The sequence below is a fragment of the Arvicola amphibius genome, chromosome 9 (genome assembly GCF_903992535.2).
Source record: "Arvicola amphibius chromosome 9, mArvAmp1.2, whole genome shotgun sequence".
NCBI lineage: Eukaryota > Metazoa > Chordata > Mammalia > Rodentia > Cricetidae > Arvicola > Arvicola amphibius.
This window is the reverse complement of record NC_052055.2, coordinates 1,428,626-1,447,933: the sequence shown is the minus strand read 5'-3', so window position 1 is coordinate 1,447,933 and position 19,308 is coordinate 1,428,626.

Here is a 19,308-nt window from a genome sequence, read left to right as displayed (position 1 = left end):
AGCCCAAGATGGACGTATGCTAGAGACTAAACGGTAAGGCACCACTTCCTGCTGCTACACAGATTATTAGATATGGGTTAGTCAAGATGTGAGACAGAGGCTGAAAATAATGGACCAGGCAGTGTTTAAAAGAATACAGTTTCCATGTAATTATTTTGGGGCATAAGCTAGCCGGTGGCCGGGAGCTGGGTGGGATGTAAAGCAGGCCTGCCCACAGCTCCACACTACACTCCTCCAGCCTCTAGGGGCACCCACACACATATGGAAAACACTCACATACACACATACCTACACATAAATTAAAAAATAAAAATACTAATAACACTTGGTTACTAAAAATGCTAACAACATCCTGAACCTACACTGTGCTGTAGTCTTTGATGATGGAAGATCTTGCCTCCACCACAATGCTGCTGGCTAATCAGGGTGGCGGGTGCTGGAGGCGGGTGACTGCAGAAAGGTATGCCAGCGAAGTGTGCTGCGTCCACACTCTTTCTTCCACAAGGGATGTCTCTGCAGCTTGAAATGCCATTTTGGTAGCAAGTTGTGTACCTCAGGGCTCCTTTCAAACTTGGAGTCAATCTCTCAGCCCTTGAGCCTGCTTCTCCAGCTAAGATTATGGTACTAGTATCAGGCTGTTACCATTTCAACAGCGGTCACATCACCCTCACCAGGAGGAGAGTCCATCTCTGGGAAGCACTTCTTTTGCTTGTCCACATGAAGCAACGCCTCCGCCATCAGGGTTTTGTCAGAAGACAACAGCAATTCAGCGGCAGCTGATTCAGGCTCCATTTCTAATCTCAGCTCTTTCCATTCATCTGCCCTCTTTAAATTTTAACTTTAATGTGTTAAACCCAGGACCTGTGTGCTAGGTGAGTTCTCTGGCACTGAGCCACCTCTCAAGCTCCAGTCCAAGCTCCCTTGCTAACCCCACTGCGCAGATAGCTGCACGGATAGCTCTTTTCTGTGGTTTTGGACCCTCTAAGTCACCCATGAGGGTCGGTATCAGCGGCTTCCAAACACCTGTTAATATTGATGTTTTGACCTTTTTCCAGGAGTCAAAAAATATTCTTCTTTCTTACTTACTTTCTTTCGTTTGTATGGTGTGTGTATTGTGTGTACATGTGCATGCATGCATGTTTGTCCGTGCATATATAGGTGTAGGTCATAGATGGATACCAGGTGCCTTACTCTATTGCTCTCCCCATTACTTTTTGAGACAAGATCTCTCAGTAAACAGGAGTTCACCATCACAGTTAGGCTGACGGGCCAGTGAGCTCCAGGATCAGCCTGTCTCCACCCCCACAGTGCTGGGGTTATAATGTGTGCCACCTTGTCCAGATTTTATGTGCACACTGGGGTTCAAACCCAGGTCCTTGTGCTTGTATAGCCCGCAAGCATTCTTAACAGCATCTAGAATGAAGAACCCTTTCCTGAATAGTTTCCATTTCCTTTAGCTCAGGTCTAGCTCCAGACTCATGGAATGTGTTTTTAAATAATAAGACTTGAAAGTTCAAAATCCCTCCTCAATCAATAGGCTGCAAAACGGATGCTGTATTAGAGTCATGAAAGCGATGTTAGTCGTCTCCCTCAGAGCGCGCACTGGGTGACAGAGGACTCTGCCAAGGAGTGGTAACATTTTTAAAAGAACTCTTTTTCCCTGAGCAGTGGTTCTCAACAGTGGGGCTTAAAACATTCAGAGAGCCATGTTGTAAACAGATGTGCTGTCATCCAAGCTTTGCTGTGCGGTTTGTAGAGCCCAGGCAGAGGGGCAAAGTGGAACTCTTTAGGGCTCCAACATTTTTTGGAATGGCAAATGAGCATTGCCTTCCACTTAAAGTCCCTAGCTGCACCAGCCACCAAGGGAGTCGGTGCATCCTCTGAAGCTTTGAAACCAAGCATTGACTTCAGCTCTGAAAGCCCCCAATGGCATCATCTTCCAGGATAAAAGCTGTTTACACTATTGCTTAGCATAGCTGTCTTCTAGGCTTGGCTGCAGCTTCTCCATGGACTCATGCTGACGCCCCCACGCTGTGACGTTCCTGCTGTGACCACAGAGACAGCTGCTTTCCTTAGGTCTGGTGGAGCCAACTTCTGCTGGCCTCAGACTCGGCCTCAGCAGCTTCCGTACTTCGTCAGCTTCCGCGGAGCAGAAGAAACCAGGACCTTATTCTTGGCTGAAAGGAACGTTGTCATGTGTGCATCCATTTTTAGTGTCCTTCAAGAACTTTGACTTTGTGCAAACGATATGGCTGTCTGACTGGCTGGTGTATAAGCCCCAGCTTTGGAGATATCCTCATTTCTCTGTGAAACGCTTGCAAATTTGCTGTAGGATAATTAACTGGCCTGGTTTCAATATTCTTGTAGCTCAGAGTGGGGGCGGGGGAAGTAGAGGAAGAAAGAGGGACTAGCTGGTTGTGGGACAGACAAAAGACCACAGCATGTACAGATTGAATTATATAAATATGGCAACATCGGTGACACCCCAAAGCAGTTGCCATAGAAACAGTACCAAAGTCAACTGATCTTGGATCATCCTAATCAATACAGTACTGAAAACATTACTAAAGCGTGAGCTCATTCAGGGTCACCATATGCATTTGACTTATAAAAATGTAATATCTGTAAAGCACAAGAAAGCGTAATGTACTTGCAAATATTTGTCACATAAGCCATCTCTGAAATCGGTGTACACGTAGCTACAACAGTCACCAGGTTTCCCATCAACAAATCTTGCTTTATTTTTTTTTTCTTAAGAGTAATTCCTGGTTGCTTGATTCCTCTTCCCTCTGCTACCATGGAAACCAACAGCCCAGGGACAGGTTGATTTACTTCAAGTCGGGCAACATATATTGCATCCCACAGAACACAGGGACATGCGCCCATGTCCTCCACAGCCAGAGCTGAGGAAGCATCAGCCTGTTAGCTGAATAGCCTGCATGTAATGGCTATAGGATGTCGTGCCCCACCAGTTCAGGTGGTCTTGAGATCCCCAGGAGCCTCACACCGTGTACTAAGGGGTTACCCTGGTGATTCAGTCTGTCTACGAATGCCCATAGTGACCACATAGTCCGTTCTCAGGAGACTCTCGAGCCATAATGGTCCTGGTGCCTCCTACTCTCGTCTTTCTCTATTCCCAGTACTCACTGATACAGACAGAGCTCCTACGATGGACAAGCCATGTGGTATACGGCCTCTCAAGTTTCACAAAACTGCAAAGTTATAGTTCTTATTTCCCCTTCACAGCCAAGGAAACCGAGGTCCAATGAGGCCTCTCTTTAGATCACAGAGCAAGAAGTGAGGCAGATAGGCCTGAGCTATGGAGTCCCCCTACCCTGCTGTTAGACCACCCTTCTGAGGCTGTTATCTCAGCCCTGTGCCTGAAAAGGTTAGCAGGCTACAGCTGGGGGAGACAGAGGCACCATGGAAACCCTACAGTGTGAGCTTCACATGCACACACACACGCACACACACGCACACACACACACACACACACACACACACACACCGGGCATTGCTACGGAAACATTATAACCCTAGAGGTAATTTCTGAAGGAGGCTGAACTCTGAGTTCCAGCCCTCTGAAAGTCTTTAAGAAATAACAAATAAAAAAAAAAATCCCATCTCTCTGGAATGACGTAGGTGTGGTTATGCCTAAAAGCAGAGATTAGCTGACCCCAATGATCCCGCCTGCTTTTATGACTATGATGAACCATCGCTGGCCAGGCAGGCTAACTGCTTAGAGCATTGCTAAATCTGTTTTTAATAACACCACCATCCCAAGCCCTGACCATCACTGCAATAAAGGTTCCTCGTTGCTGGATAGAGCATGGGTTGGAGGCAGAGGTGGGAAATGGGGAAGGCCTCTTGTTCTGCGGTGTGGGGCTTCTGAGTCACAGAGTGCCTGGGGAGAGGTGGGGTGCTGGAGGATTTATCTCTGTTGAGTTCTGCAGGATAAAGAACATAATGGATTCCATACCACTGCTGCAGGATGACAGTCCAGCCTGAAGACAGCTTAGCAGAGGGGCTTGGGTACCCCATGTCACCAGAGACACATACATGCGGTGTGCAAATCATGAGCACAAAGTCAGTGTTCTTAATGTGTCTAAGAAGTCAGAAGTTGGGCGCCTTAGGCTGTTTTCAGAAATCACACCTATGGACAGTGGCATTGAATTGAGGATCCCAAAAGGGCATGGGCATGATCCCGCAGAGACTGCGGAAGCAGAAAGAGCCTAGGAGAGCAGAATCTCTGAGACTGTTGAGGGGCAGCAAGCCTATGAGAAGGACAGGAAGTATGAACAGAGATGAGAGAGGGTGGGACCAAAGACAGCAGCTAGACCAATGTCTGAATGTCAATGTCCAGAAATTTGGCCAGCTGGCTGGGATCTCAGTCCTGCTGGTGATGACAGCCCCCGCCAGAATTCAGGCCTTTCTGTATCTGATAAGATGGGTGGAGTTCATGTTAGGCCAAAGAACAGTGTGAGAGAGCCTGGAAGGCCCTGGCTTCCGGGGGCGGATTGGCGGATAGATGGGAAGGAGCCAGCTCAGGGTGTGCTTAGTCGGGAGATGGGTGACCTGGGTCCCATACGAGTGTACTTGGGCACAGACTTCATGAAGTTTCCACAGAGCTCTGTATCAGTGTTTCCACGAAGGGAGACGGCAGTGCCACAGTGGGTGGCTCCAAGTGGCCCTGTGGAGAAGGGGTGCCAGGCGACCCCAACCAGGACTGAACATACAAATATACCTGCAGTATCCTGGGAAAGGAAAGGCTGAGGCCCCGTGTGAGCACACGTGACCAGAACTGAACATACAAATATACCTGCAGTATCCTGGGAAAGAAAGGCTGAGGGTCCCGTGTGAGCACACGTGACCAGAACTGAACATGCAAATACACCTGCAGTATCCTGGGAAAGAAAGGGCTGAGGGCCCCATGTGAGCACACGTGACCAGAACTAAACATGTAAACACACCTGCAGTATCCTGGGAAAGGAAAAGCTGAGGGTCCTGTGTGAGCACACGTGGCCAGAACTTGGGTTCCTGTCTTTGTGTGCCAGGGAAGCACTGGAGGAAGGAGAGCTAGGCAGAGTGGGCTTCACAACAAGATTCCCTGGCCCTCAAAGCCCCACCACAGCTCCTCAGTGCATCCACGTGAAGGCCAAAGACCTTCATTTCCCCTCCTGCTGCGTGGCCATCAACCTAGTCCCCTGTCCTGCCATTTCTGCACACTTCCACATCCGGGCCTCCACATGATGGCTGCTCTGGAACGTTCTTTTTCTGACAATCACAGGACTCAGCCTTTACCTCCATCGGGTGTCCAGCCAGTCAGCAAGTCTTTGACTCAGTACTAAGATAGCCGTTACCTCCTGACACACTTTCCCTCACTCTTCACAGTACTTCAACTAAAAAGTCAGAATATTATACCTCTTCTGTTTGTCTGTTTTCCCAAGCAGCTACCTGAGAGAGGGGGGCGTCACTGTTGTGACATCCAAGAGCTTAACCCCAGGCCTAGCAGGTGGTACTTATTTACACACTAATGAATTAATGAATCAATGAATGATGGACAGGTAAGTGACTAACAGAACTGCCAAATGAATGGTCAAGTGAATAGATGGATGGATGGTTAATTAATTTAATTAATTAATGGAAAAGGTACAGTGCCTGTCCTTGAAATCCTTATATCTGGTGGAGTAGGTCTCTTTGCATAGATTAGTGTAAGAACAACACATTTCTCTTAGCAGGTTTGAAGTCTAATGGGAGCAAGAAGATGGCTCAGCTGTTAAGAGCGCTAATTGTTCTTCCAGAGGACCATGTCCTCGGCTCCCCTGTCCATTCATTCATCTGCTGAAAAGCCATTACTTGCACCAACAGTGTGTTCGGGAGCTAGTGGTGACTCAGACCTCCACCTAGACTTTAGACACACGCTTTATGGGCTCGAGGTGGCGGGTGGGTATTTTAAGTCTGCTGGGAGCTCAGAGGAGAATATATGAAGACTGTGTTGGGGTAGATGGAGAGGGCTTCCCACAGAGGTGTAACTGCACACCTAGGAAGGCAGCGGACTCCCTGGAGTCTGAACAACCAGAGAAACAGACAGAAGGAGGCTCAGTGCCGTGCCACACGCTGTCACATGGCTGCCACACACTGTCACGTGGCTGTCCATCAGAGCAGGCGAAATTGCTGGTGCAGAAGGAAGAGCTCCAAGGGAGCCCATGATCTCGCGAGCAGAGTCCCGAAGGCCCTGGAGGAAGGATGCCTTTGTGTCCCAGATACTCACTGAAGCTTCCCAGGGAAGGGGCGGTGCAGCATCTGAAGGCTTCAAACCAATGCGGTTTTACTTTTTCCTATTTTTTCCATTAAGGCTCATTAATTGTTACAATTGATTCAAATAGTTTAATTCCAGCAAAGACTAGGCACCTCCAGTCTCCATAATGTCATAACACCGTGACATAAGCTCCCTGGAGCCATGTGGAACTGTCACTGCAGAGACCTACATGGAGCCTCAGGACTGGACCTCAATAAAAGCAAGCTCCTTGGGAAAAGGGGAGGCCTAAACCTTGCTAGGTTGATGTCTCACGTTGCTCCTGGGAACCTCCCGGGAACCGCCGTCTCCAGAACTCTCTTGTCCTTAGAAACAACGAGGACATTGCCATCCCTGCCTTGTCACCGGTGCCTTGCCTACTGCTCTGCGGGTGTTCTGCTCCGATGTCCTCCCCCACCCGGTCCTAAGCATCACACTTGGCTACGCAGTGTGAGGGAAGGGCCTCAAGCATGGCAGGCTTCTCCGTTTTCTAGCATGGTTACTTCACTGTGTCTCTTTTTAAACACAGAATGTTGTACAGGGTCTGTGTTCCTGTGTAGGACATTTGATATGTATACTCATGTTGGAGCATGATTGGCAGGTGTTGATACCCACAACAATGTGTACAGACTCTGGGGCTGTGGTGGTGTTTGCTAGCACCCTCTGGTGGACATGTTTCTCCTCTCAGTCCCCTCTGCCTTGACACTGGACTGACAAGGCTAGTTTGGGTGGCTCAATTGTAAAAGAAATTACTCTAGATCTGTGCAGCTTGGCTAAAAACACGCCGTGGAAGTGGAAGCTGTTATTGACTGCACGTTTGTCAACACACACACATACACACTGATAACCTCCATGTGATAGTACTGGGCACTGAGACCGTTGGGTTACAATCAGGTTCAGATGAGGTCATGAGAACAGGAAGCCTATGAGGAAGAGAAAAGGGGAGAGAGAGAGAGAGAGAGAGAGAGAGAGAGAGAGAGAGAGAGAGAGAGAGAGAGAGAGAGAGAGAGGGAGAGAGGGAGGGAGGGAGGGAGGGAGGGAGGGAGGGAGGGAGGGAGGGAGGGAGGGAGAGAGGGAGGGGAATGTTCTAGTGCCCACTGCATTAGGGCACTTTCTTCAGAATAGGACATAAAAAAGCTTATATTTGGGGGGTACACAAAGGTAGGAAAAGGGCTCTCACCAGAAACCAAGTCTACTAGCCCCTTGATCTTCAACTTCTCAGCCTCTAGAATGAGGAGAAACAAATGCCTGTTGAGCCACCGACCAGTTTGTGGGATTTTGCCATGGCAGCCAGAGCCAACCAGAGAGCAGCCTCAGGAAGGTGTGTTCTAGATGATACAGTACCGAAATGGGAGAAGGCTGTCCTGCTCCTGCAGGTATGTTAAAGCCACTGAGACCTTCAGGTCTGTCTGTCATGGATCTGTGCATCTATCCTCACCTCACCTATAAAATAGAGTCTATAATGTCAGGGTGCAGGGTCGCTGCTAGGCCTGAGTCAGGTAGTAACTGCTAATGATAACGTGTGTCCATTTCCTCTCCAGTAACTCAGTTAAACTGAACAGGTTCCTAGGGGATTGCCCTGCTTGCCTGACAAGGTACAAGTGCTAAGCAAAGGACTCTGCCCTCGGGGACATTTCGGTCCCTTGTGTAAGCCGACACTTTCTATATAACATGGCAAATGCAGGGCAGATTACAGTCAGGAGGGAGGCAAGTGGGAGGGATGCGGATACAGGGAGGAAAACGCAGACCAGCAGCATTGGGAGGAAGAGCGGCCCCATCCCAGGTGAACTGAGTCAAGCCTGGCCCAGGTGAGAGGAGCTGCTGGGGATGATGGGATATGCTTAACAAGGGATGGCGCTGGTCATTAGGACATTCTTCTAGGAGTTAAAAAAATCTTTCTATTCCTATTTAAATTTTTTTGAGACAAGGGCTTATTAATATACAGCCGTGGTTGGCACTATGCAGAACAGCCTGGCCTTGGACTCTCAGGCATCTGTCTGCCTCTGACTAGCAGGTACTGGGATTACAGGTGTGTGTTTCCATACCTCAGTCAACCTGATTTAAATTTTTATTTTGCCAGGTTCCTTCTTAATTTTTTTAATTGATTCTTATCAAGCTCTACCTTTTTCTCTGCTCCCCTCCCCTTCAACCCTCTCCCAAGGTCCCTATGCTCTCAATTTACTCAGGAGATCTTGTCTTTTTCTACTTCCCATATAGATTAGATCTATGTATGTCTCTCTTGGGGTCCTTATTGTTGTCTAGGTTCTCTGGGATTGTGGTTTGTGGGCTGATTTTCTTTGCTTTATGTTTAAAAAACATTTATGAGTGAGTGAATAATATGATATTTGTCTTTCTGGGTCTGGGTTACCTCACTCAAAATGATGTTTTCTAGCTCCATCCATTTGCCTGCAAATTTCAAGATGTCATTATTTTTTCTGCTGTGTAGTACTCCATTGTGTAAATGTGCCATATTTTCCTTATCCATTCTTTGATCAAGGGGCATTTAGGTTGTTTGCAGGTTCTGGCTATGACAAACAATGCTGCTATGAACATAGTTGAGCACATGTCCTTGTGGCACAGTTGAGCGTCCTTTGGATATATACCCAAAAGAGGTATTACTGGGTCTTGAGGAAGGTTGTTTCCTAATTTTCTGAGAAATCACCCCACTGATCTCCAAAGGGGCTGTACCAGCTTGCACTCCCACCAGCAATGCAGGAGTGTTCCCTTTTCCCCACAACCTCTCCAGCATAAGTTGTCATCAGTGTTTTTGATCTTGACCATCATTAGAACATTCTTAAAGGCAGAATTCTCTGAGTCTCCTTTGCTTTGATAGAGCAGCTGGGGAAGGTGTGAGGCTCTGGGAAAACATGAGAGTCTCCTTTGATCTTAGTAAAGCAAATTCAAATTTTGATTTATTTTTATAGCTCTACCATAGAGTTCTACTTTCTTCCTCACTTTGGAGCCCTCCCCACGTGGACACAGAGCTTCCGACAAATCGTACACCTCCCAGTTCCTGAGTGTAGGCCCTGGTCTGCAGCTGGAGCTCTACAAACACCGGCTGAATCTAAAGAGAAACACGCCTGCCCACTTCCCGAAAGACACCAGGCAACATCCCTCCAGGGCTGCCAGCAGCCTCTCTATTTCTAGGGCTCTTGCCCCACGGCCTGAGCCTCTGGGAATGTTACCGTTGGTCCACACTGCCATCCTGTGGCCATACCTGGGAACTGCATGTTTCACGCCCTCACCAAATGGCCTTGTTCAACCCCACCTCTCTCACTGATTGCATCTCAGGATAACTACCTATTTTAGCCTTTGTGTCTTAAGCCTCTATTTGCCAACAGATTGTTAAGAAGAGGTCGTATTTAAAGGGAAAATGACAGGGTGTGACAAACCTCTTCCGAAGAGCGTGTCGCCTGGGATGACAGACAGATGTTGGACGTCACTCTCTTGCTGTGTTTCCCTGGACAATTACCTTGCTTCGGTGAGCTTTCTCAGTGAAACATCCCTTGCAACCTTTTTCCGAAATGGGAGGTTATACAGCTTATAGAATTGCCGTGAGGATTAGAATAGTCTATATAAAATGAGCTAAACTCGCCGGCAGACACAGGCAAGCACTGAGTGAATATAAACACAAGGCGCTCGGGTTTCTGCCATTCCCTCTCAGTCTTGTTGTGAGAGGATGAGGGGACATTAATAACCCCTACACTGTGCTGACAAGAGCACCAAGGATCAGAGAGCATCGGTGACCTCCCCCAATGTCCCTCAGTCCGGAAATGGCAGGACTTGAAGCCCATCTTTCTGGATTTTCCCAGCATCCCAAGCAGGCCCTTGAAGTTCTGCCCCTTGAGGACAGACCCACTTGGAGAACGCTGGAAAGATCTAAAGAGGAAGGCAGAAAGGCAGAGACCTAAGTCTAGCACAGCAAACAGTCCGCTCCCACTATGGGTGTGAAATCCTACTGAGGAGGGGGGCTTCTTCCCAAATCCTGGTCCTGAGGAGTACCCAGTGCGGCAGGAGACCCAGGTTCTGGCCCCAGCTCTTATGTGCAGAGCTATGTCACAGAGTGACTGGACACTCTCCAGGACACAACTTCTTCCATGGCCAAGGGAGAAAAGGGAGTCAGCAAAACAGCTGCCCAGCTCCCCCATCTTGTCTTTCCGCAACCTGTACCCTTCAGATGATCCCTAGCTGTGTGGGGGAGAGGGCCACCTGGCCCACAGAGAAACCAGAACACTGCCCTGGGTTATGTGTGTGTGTGTGGGGGGGGGGGGTGACAGATGGAAAGAATAACTGGGTTCTATCAAATGAGCAGGAGATTACTCCTAATCCCCGCTGGAACTGAGTAACAGTGTCCACGAAGGCCTGGGAGCCAGGCCAGTGATTTACGGGCAAGATTAGAGGACTCCAATGAGCTTTGCTTGGAAGAGCCACACTGGGCAGGGAATGAGCAGAGGCTGCAGCTATAGGGTGCCCTGGTTCAGAAAGAGAACGCCCTGCAGCTACCCACTTCTCCTCAGGGTAGGGGGTGGCTGTATGTTATTGTCTTGCTTTTGGCTGATGTTTTAGAGAGGAGCAGGCCAATCGAGAGACGTAATCACGGGCCTTTCATACACACACGCCTAACAAAGGAAAGATGGATGGTGTGGGTGGTGCCGGGGTCATAAATATCCGCAGCATATCTGGGCAGAATGAAAGCAAAGAAAATAAATCTATCAGGACTCCAGGGCCATCTTTCCAGAAAAACAGCAGATTGACGAATGAGACCAGATTTCACTGACGGCCTGAGTGCCAAACTCCTTAGCTGCCTTCGCAGGGCACCAAAGCTAGGAGCAAGGCCGTGTCTGACTCCTGCACATGCGCACATGCGCATCTGAGCCCTGGGTGCCCGACACAGAACCGCTGCTGTGTCTCTGATGTAGAAAGACTGGCGAGTGGGACAGGCTCACCCAGTATGTGCCTTGGGTCAGCCTGAGTTACCTGATCAGCCAGCCAGGCAGTGAACTTCTTCTGTTGTTGGTTTCCTCGTCTATAAAAGGAAGCAGGAATCGTGGTCAGAGAGTGTACTAAACGGAACATGGCACAAAAAGCCCTAGGGGGCTATCACAGCCCAGTGTTCCACTTTTGACAGTCTAGTGACTGAACGAGGTCACAGAGAGCCCTGCAGATCCATTCCACATACCAAGCTGCCAGAACCAATGTTTGTGTTTCCCCACCGAGAGTGAGAGAAGATGACGCGCCCCAGGGGGCTACACGAAGAAGGTCTCTCGGTGCCGAGTCTCTTGAAGGCTGTTCCAACTTCTCTCTAAGGTCACTACAGTTTGGTGGATACTACCATCCGACTTACAAAAATGTGCCTAGATTCTACCTGGGAATGTGGAGGGGGCTCAGATCACAGCCACCTCCTGCTCAGCCTCTGGGGGGAGTGGAGGGCAAAGGGGGGGGAGCAGAGCCAAGCAGCTGGTCCTGGAAAAGTCAAACTCTAGACCCCAAGACTGGTTGGCCCCTTGCCTAGAACCTGCCTCTGGGACGGCTGCAGAGCCGGCGCCCCATGCGGGAGAAAGAATAGGGCAATGTGTGACTAGCCTGTCAGGAACCGAGCTCTTCCCGGGGATGACATGTCGCTGCTACCTTCCCCCTTTCGATGACAGCACCCACTCCAGTGGGGAAGCTTGGGAGATGAGGCCTGAGGGCTCCATCCCAGGACTGCCTTCTAAGGCAATCTTTGTTCTGGTTTGGAGGGCCTGGCAGGGCGCCCTGGAGGCCCGTTTCCCTCTTCCTTAGGTGAGTTGCTCCTCACCCACCAGGTTTGCCCCGTCATGAGAACCCAAACCTCCACAGACGCTCAGTCAAGACTCCCAGAGCCGGCAACCAAAGCTTTTAATATCCACGCCGGTTTCTTCAGACGCGGTGCACATGGCTTACAGGAGTCTAGCGGACCAGACACTGCGGACTCGCCATGTGGCTCATAACAGCACAGAAAGAGTCTAGACCCTGCCGCTGAGCCCTAAGTCCCCTAGCACCCAGCGGTCAGACCATCCCAGTTCACCAGAACTTAACTGAGTCGGATCCACCAGTCAGAGCCACGGGAGCTACACGGCTTAGCAAAGCCTGCAAAGTGCTGGGGAAAGAGCAGAATCTTCAACAGTCAGCTGTGGAGTCGGGGCTGTGTGGGAAGAGGCTCAATGGCTCAGAACCTCAGCCCTGTGTTAAAAAAAAAAAAAAAAAAGAAAAGAAAAAATCGTGCCTTGATTTCTAACAACTCAGGGGTGTAAAATAGTGGCATTTAAAGTAGTCAAAGGTAAAGATGTCAGAAGCCCCGAAGTTTTCTACTGAGTGTTTTCTACACTCGGGAGAAAGCCCAACCTGGTGATTCTGACACCAGCCCACAAAATCACCCGGGAACTAATGTAACCATGGACTGCAGGCCACCCACAGGCCCGGTGCAGCTGGACTCTGGGGGTTGGTGCTCAGAAATGTGTGCCTTTGGCAAGTGCCCAGAGCTCTGGTGATAGCTGGGTGGTATGATAGCAATGTTTGGACACCTGGGATCTGTGAGCAGCCCGGAACATTCCTGCCCATGGGAATGCTAAGGGATTTTGTTCAGATGCTGAGTCTCTTTCAGGTCTCAGGGCACCTGAGATTCTGAGTTCCCGTTGCCAAAGCTGCTGGTCCAGGAACGCATGCCAATCACACTGTTCTCTAATATCTGCTTTCTTACTGAGAAACAGAGAAAAAAAGGCCCTGAGTAGGGAGCGAAGAAAAGGAAGAAGATGGAAGCTGGGGGCAAGCTGGGTGGGGATGAGTGACACACAGCTAGCCCAAGGCCAGCAGAGTAGCTCCATCCATCATTTCCTGACCAGGGGCCAGTCCTGGGACTTGCTCCCTAAGACAATGTGGGAAGCATGGGCCTGAGAATCTGCTGGACAACTGAGGGGGTACAGCTCTGTATTTTGCAAGATTGACATTAGAGTCATGACATTGGACATGCCAGCTGCTAAGGCTTGTCCCAGAGTGCACATCAGGAACTCCCTCACACACACACACACACACAGATACATTCACACACTCAAACACACTCACTCTCACACATACATACACACACTGACACACACAAACACACTCAAATACACATACACACTGACACACACAAACACTCTCACACATACAAACACACTCAAATACACACACACACACACTGACACACACATGCACACATGCACACCGGAATAACTTTTGCAAAGTTACAACAGGTCATAGTCATCCTAACCTGGAGAGCCCTGTCTCATGTTTTCCTGACCCACTTTTGGTCAGCTTTTTCTGTAATAATGTCTCGGGAACAGGTGAAACCAGCCCTCGGGCTTCCTTTTGGCCTTCCGTGGAAACCAGATACTGGGAAAACAGAAAATGAACACCCCTGGGGCAACCCTAAGCTTATAAGGAAGGGGAGCTGGTCAATGAAGCTCTTGTGAGCTTCATGCAAACCACGTGGAGGTGCACTGGGTCCCCCAGAGTGTCCCTGGAGAGAAACAGCCTCCCGTGTCCACAAGGGTAGTAAACTCATTATGCACGGTTGGGTACACACAGCTTTCAGATCTCCAAGGTTCTCTCTTCTGTCTCTACACTCCTGTTGCCTTAATCACTTCCTGAATAAACTACTTCTATGTAGGCAGTCCCAGGCTTGCTTTTAACAGAGAGGAAATGAGCACTCTCCCCCAACCCTCGAGCAGGGGAGACTGAATCATGGAGTACCAGAAAGGGAGCTGGAGATGCACAGCCCCAAAGCTCCTGAGGCTGCTTCCCCGACTGCCAGCCCCAGCCAGAGGCTGCTCTGAGAGCAAATCGCATTGTGTCTAAAAGATGATTTAAGGTTTTCTGTGAGTCATGGGAGCAGAGTAAAGGAAAGCTAGAGAAATTAGGCTAGTTTACCCTAGAGAAAAGAAAACAGACAGGGTTAATAAGTGACTTCAGTAAAAATGAAGCAGTGTTGAGTGATATGACAGTCACCCCAAGCTTCCCTCTGCTGGTCGGCAGGCTGGATATGGTGAGCGACTATCACTTCACATAAAACCCTCTGAGACTATCTAGACACTTTTTCAGAATTCACAGAGCCCGTGGGCTAGCAAGATGGCTCAGTAAAAGCTATTGTCTGGTGAACCTTAGGATCCAAGCTCAATCCCTGCATCCCACAGAGAGAAATGACTCCTGGAAACTGTCCTCTGATGTGCACATGTGAGCCAAGGCACACGCACGCACATACACACACCACACACACACACCATACCACTCAAACACACACCACAAACACACAAACATACACACAATCATACAAACATAAACACACACACATACCACATACAACACAAACACACAAACATACACACACAATCATACAAGCATATACACACAAATATATACACACATCATATACACGTACCACACAAATACACACCAAATAAACAGCCAAGCCTTGTCAATTAGGATTTTTCTCAAATGGGTCTACTCCCTAAAAGGTGGAGTCCTGATTGATCTAAGCCTCACAAATGTCCCTCGCACAGGATATTACACAAAAGAATTGTAATTTAATTGGATTTTTTTTAACCACAGCCTATGCTTTCTCATGAGGTCTTGTTGCCCCCTAGTGGCTTATTTGTTCATTACAACTTTTATCTGGCCTCCAAGTTTAAATACCCTAAAATAAACACTGATCAATTAACGCTTCAATTCAGCAAAGCTGTGTTAGACAGAAGCTGGGCTGGTGTGTAAGAGTCAGACAAGTACACAATGCAATCATTAGTTATCACACAGTGCGATGTCACCGTGAAGTAAAATTATCATGGCCTGGGGGGATGATGTAGGCAGAGGGGAGGCTTTGGTTTCGGTTTTGTGTTTTGAGACAGGATCTCACTAAGCAGCTCGGGAAAATCTCGACCCCTTCATCCTCTGGCCTCAGCATCCCAACTGCGGGCATTGCAAGCACGCACTACCACTGTCTGTAACATAATTTAAATGGAGCGGCAGATAAGGCCATGAAAGCCAAGCTCAGATGGGTGGGATGGAGCTGGTTGGGAATTCTGTGAAAACAGAGCTGGTCTGTGCAGAGTCATCGGGGGTCAAGCTCTCAAGCGACCTTGGAAGGAGCAGAAAGCCCTGTTTGTCCAGAACACTGTGAGCAAGGCCCAGGGGACCGTGAAGAGACTGGACCAAAACTAGAAGACTGTCCATAAATGAACGCACAGATGGGGAAAGGGGATCCTCTGGGACAGAGTCTGGTTAAACTTCAGCTTTTTGAAAGGGTGCAGCAAGAGACTGGAGATACTTTAAATTGAGTCTGGCCACCTGTGCAAGCAAGTGTGGAAGTCAAAAGACAACATTTGGGGGGTCAATTCTTTCTTTCCACCACGTGGGCATGGGCTTTTGTTTAACTAATTATCAAACCTACCTTTTTTTTTTTTTCTTAAAAGATGTTCACTCAGCCGGACGGTGGTGGCACGCATCTTTAATCACAGCACTCAGGAGGCGAGGCAGGCGCCAGTCTCTGTGAGTTCGAGGCCAGCCTGGTCTACAAGAATTAGTTCCAGGACAGGCTCCAAAACTACAGAGAAACCCTGTCTCAAAACAAAACAAAACAAAAAAACCTGTCCCCTCATCTATATCTTACTATCTATGGATAGCTACAGGAAGCTAGCAGAAGTTCTCATCTGGGTGGTGAAAGTCAGTGTGGTTAAAATTACGGTGTTGTTAGCCAGGTGCAGCAGTACAAGAAATCAAAAGGCTTGGGAGGCCAGAGTTTGAGGCCAAGCCTGGGAAAAGAAAAATTCTGCCAGACACAACCATTCATGGCTGAGGCCAGAAAACCGCTGCAAACCTTAGGGTTAGCTGGGGCTACATAGGCAGTACCAGGTCAGCCAGGGCTACATGGGAAGACTCTGCTTCAAACCACCAGAAGATGCTTGTTACTGCTGTTGTCTTCCCTTTAAGATAAAAACAGCCGACTCACATTCACGGTCTACTTTTCCTGTTGCTGCTGTTACCTGGACAAAAGCAACCTAAAGGAGAAAGGCTTCGTCTGGCTCACAGTTCAAGGGCAAAGTCAGGGCAACAGAGCATGAAGCGTCTGATTGCACCCATTCGCACTCAGGAAGGATGAGGATTGTGCTGCGGCTCAGATCTTCCTTCTTACACAGTCCCAACGTGGGCTATGGCACCTCAGCTAACCTGACCCTCACCACAGGCACATCTGGAAGCTAACCTAGTGCGTACAGGCTTGTCTCCAAACTGACCAGATCTTGATATTAACACTAACCATCGCATCATGAAATATTTGAAAGAATATCCCCCAGAAGCTGGAAATGATCGGTGATACCTTCAATCCCAAGACTCAGGAGGCAGAGGCAGTAGGACCTCTGAGTTCAAGGCCAGCCTGGTCACACCGGTCGATCTACACAGAGTTCCAGGACAGCCAGGACTATAGGATACACACCTTCCCCAAAAAATGGAATGCAAAATCTCCCAGAACTAATTCTGTGTCCCACATGTGTAACTGATCTGAGTGTTCAACTTACAACCTTTGGGACACTGCTTGAATTGTGAACCATGACATCATTGCTCCCTCAATAAAAGAACAGAAACCATAGCCACTTATCTCAATAGCTGCATGACTCTAGCAATCAATTCCGTTACTATAGAGAACAGCTATCCTAATAAGTCTTTTTCTTGAGGGAGCTGGATCTTCACTTTTTCAAAGAATATTCCAGAAAACTTGTGTTCTCTGGACAATAGACATGGAGAGTGGGAAGAAGATCCTGGAAGAGAATTCTTCTCTGCAGAGTCTCTGCTATTCAAATGTGCACTGGGAATCTGCAGTGGAACACAGCTCACTTGGTAAAGGGAACATTTTTCCCAGAACCAGTGCTCCAGGAAGGGCTGGCCTGTGCTCTCACTGCACGGCTCTTTGACCTACCACCCACAAAGCAGAGCCACTGCCCTGTCCTGAGAACAAGGACAGCAGGCAGAGTGCTGTGTAGAACGCAGCTGGGTGGCCACACGCCATGGAAACCACTAAGCAACAAAGTGGCAAACAGCCTAGGAAGCAAACGTGCAATGGCCCAGTAACTACTGCGAACATCAGGTAGTATTTTTCTGTTTACAGACATCACTTACGCTATTTTTTTTTTTCAGTTCATTTGAGCTGGGCACTAACGAGACTGGTGAGAGGGGACACCAGCCATCTCCGTGGCTCCAGTTTTGACTGCAAGGCCTGTCTTCTTTCCAGCCCCTCCGGTGAAAGAGCCCTAAAGAGCACTTACTAGGAACACCAAAGTGCTGTGTGATATTTTGTTTGTGCTCTGACAAATAAAGCTTGCCTGGAGATCAGAGGGTGAAGCTAGCCACTAGCTAACCTTAGAGGCCAGGCAGTGGTGGCTCCACCTTTAATCCCAATACCTGGGAGAAGGCTGCAGGAAGATCAGTTCAAGGCCACCCTGAGCTACTTTAGATTGAACCAGTCCTAAAAGAGAAACAGAACCTGGCAGTGGTGGCTCATAGCTTTGATCCCAGTACATGGAGGCTCACACCACTGATCCCAGCACTAGAGAGATGGAGACAGGGTAGCCACCCATTCAGTCTGAGATTTCATAGAGGTCTCTGGTGGCTGCTGCTCTGCTTCTCTCATCTTACAGCTTTTTCCAATAGCTGACTCCAGGTTTTTATTGATTAAGACTAATTAGATTCACGCTTCACCAAAGAGTTCTTTCTGGCCCCTTTCAAGACCTCAACCAAATACTGACTGCAAAGGGATGGTCTGCTATTTCCACCACCTTGCTGAGATAGCTGTTGTGTGTCCTGGTGTCACTAATAACTAATCCTACAAAATGTTCCTTAAAAGAAAAATTAAAAAGTTGGAAACTATTATGCATTCTCACCTACTGTCTGGAGACTCCCAATGTCCACGACAACATGAAAGTTTCCAGAAATCCTTTCACTACAAAAAGAAATGTTTTTGCTTAACCTGAAGTATCTTAAATCAACCTGACCTTGGGTTCTTTTTGGGGGGCAGGGATCATATTTAATAGAATGTATCTTGAAACCTTCATGGCCTTTAGAGATCATCTGTGAAAACAATGGGTTTTTGTCTATTTATGAGTTTTGTTGTTTTGTTTTGAGACATGGTTTCTCTGTGTAGCCCTGGCTGTCTTGGAACTCACTTTGTGAACCAAGCTGACCTCAGAAATTCACCTGCCTCTGCCTCCAGGGTGCTGGGGTTAAAGGTGTGCACTACAACCAATGGATAATCAGGTGGTTTATTTTATTGAAGTATTTTCTCCTGCTGCTTTCTAACTGGCTGGGCATTCCACTGTACCACCGTTGATGTCACATATGATGTCAGGAGAGTGGCAGTCACTCAAGCTGCAGCCGCTAGGCAGTACCCAGGATCTCAATACCCGGAGTGCTCTCTGGCAGTGTTGACAATCTCACCAAAAGTGTATCCCATGGTGTTTTTAAAAAAATTAACAACAAAGCAATCACGGGCTCATGACATAGACCCCCCCAACACATTCTGTCACACACCCAGCCCTCCTGACAATAGGCACCAACCTGTGACTTCTTTATGGAATAAGATACTCAGTTTACCAGGATATAACTATGCACAGCCCACACAGTCTGGGCCTCAAGTGCAGAAGCCAGGCACTTAACGTGTCTGCCTGTCTCCTTAGCTCTGTGATGCAAGCTAGGCTCAAACCCAGGGCCTCATCCATGCAAAAGCTTGACCACCCAGTTCCCTAGACTCTTGAGTCAAACTTGTCAACAGTCATAGTTGCATACCATATGACTGAAATTTTTTTCAGAGAGACCTCTCAGGTTTTTGTTCATAACAAAAACAGCTTGGGAAGCGGCACATGGGGGTCTGGAGAGGGTCATACTACTTTAATACAAAGTGTTCAACTAACATGCTAAACAACTGAACATATTCCCATACAGGAAAAGATGGAAACACTTGGATTATTAGGATAAGG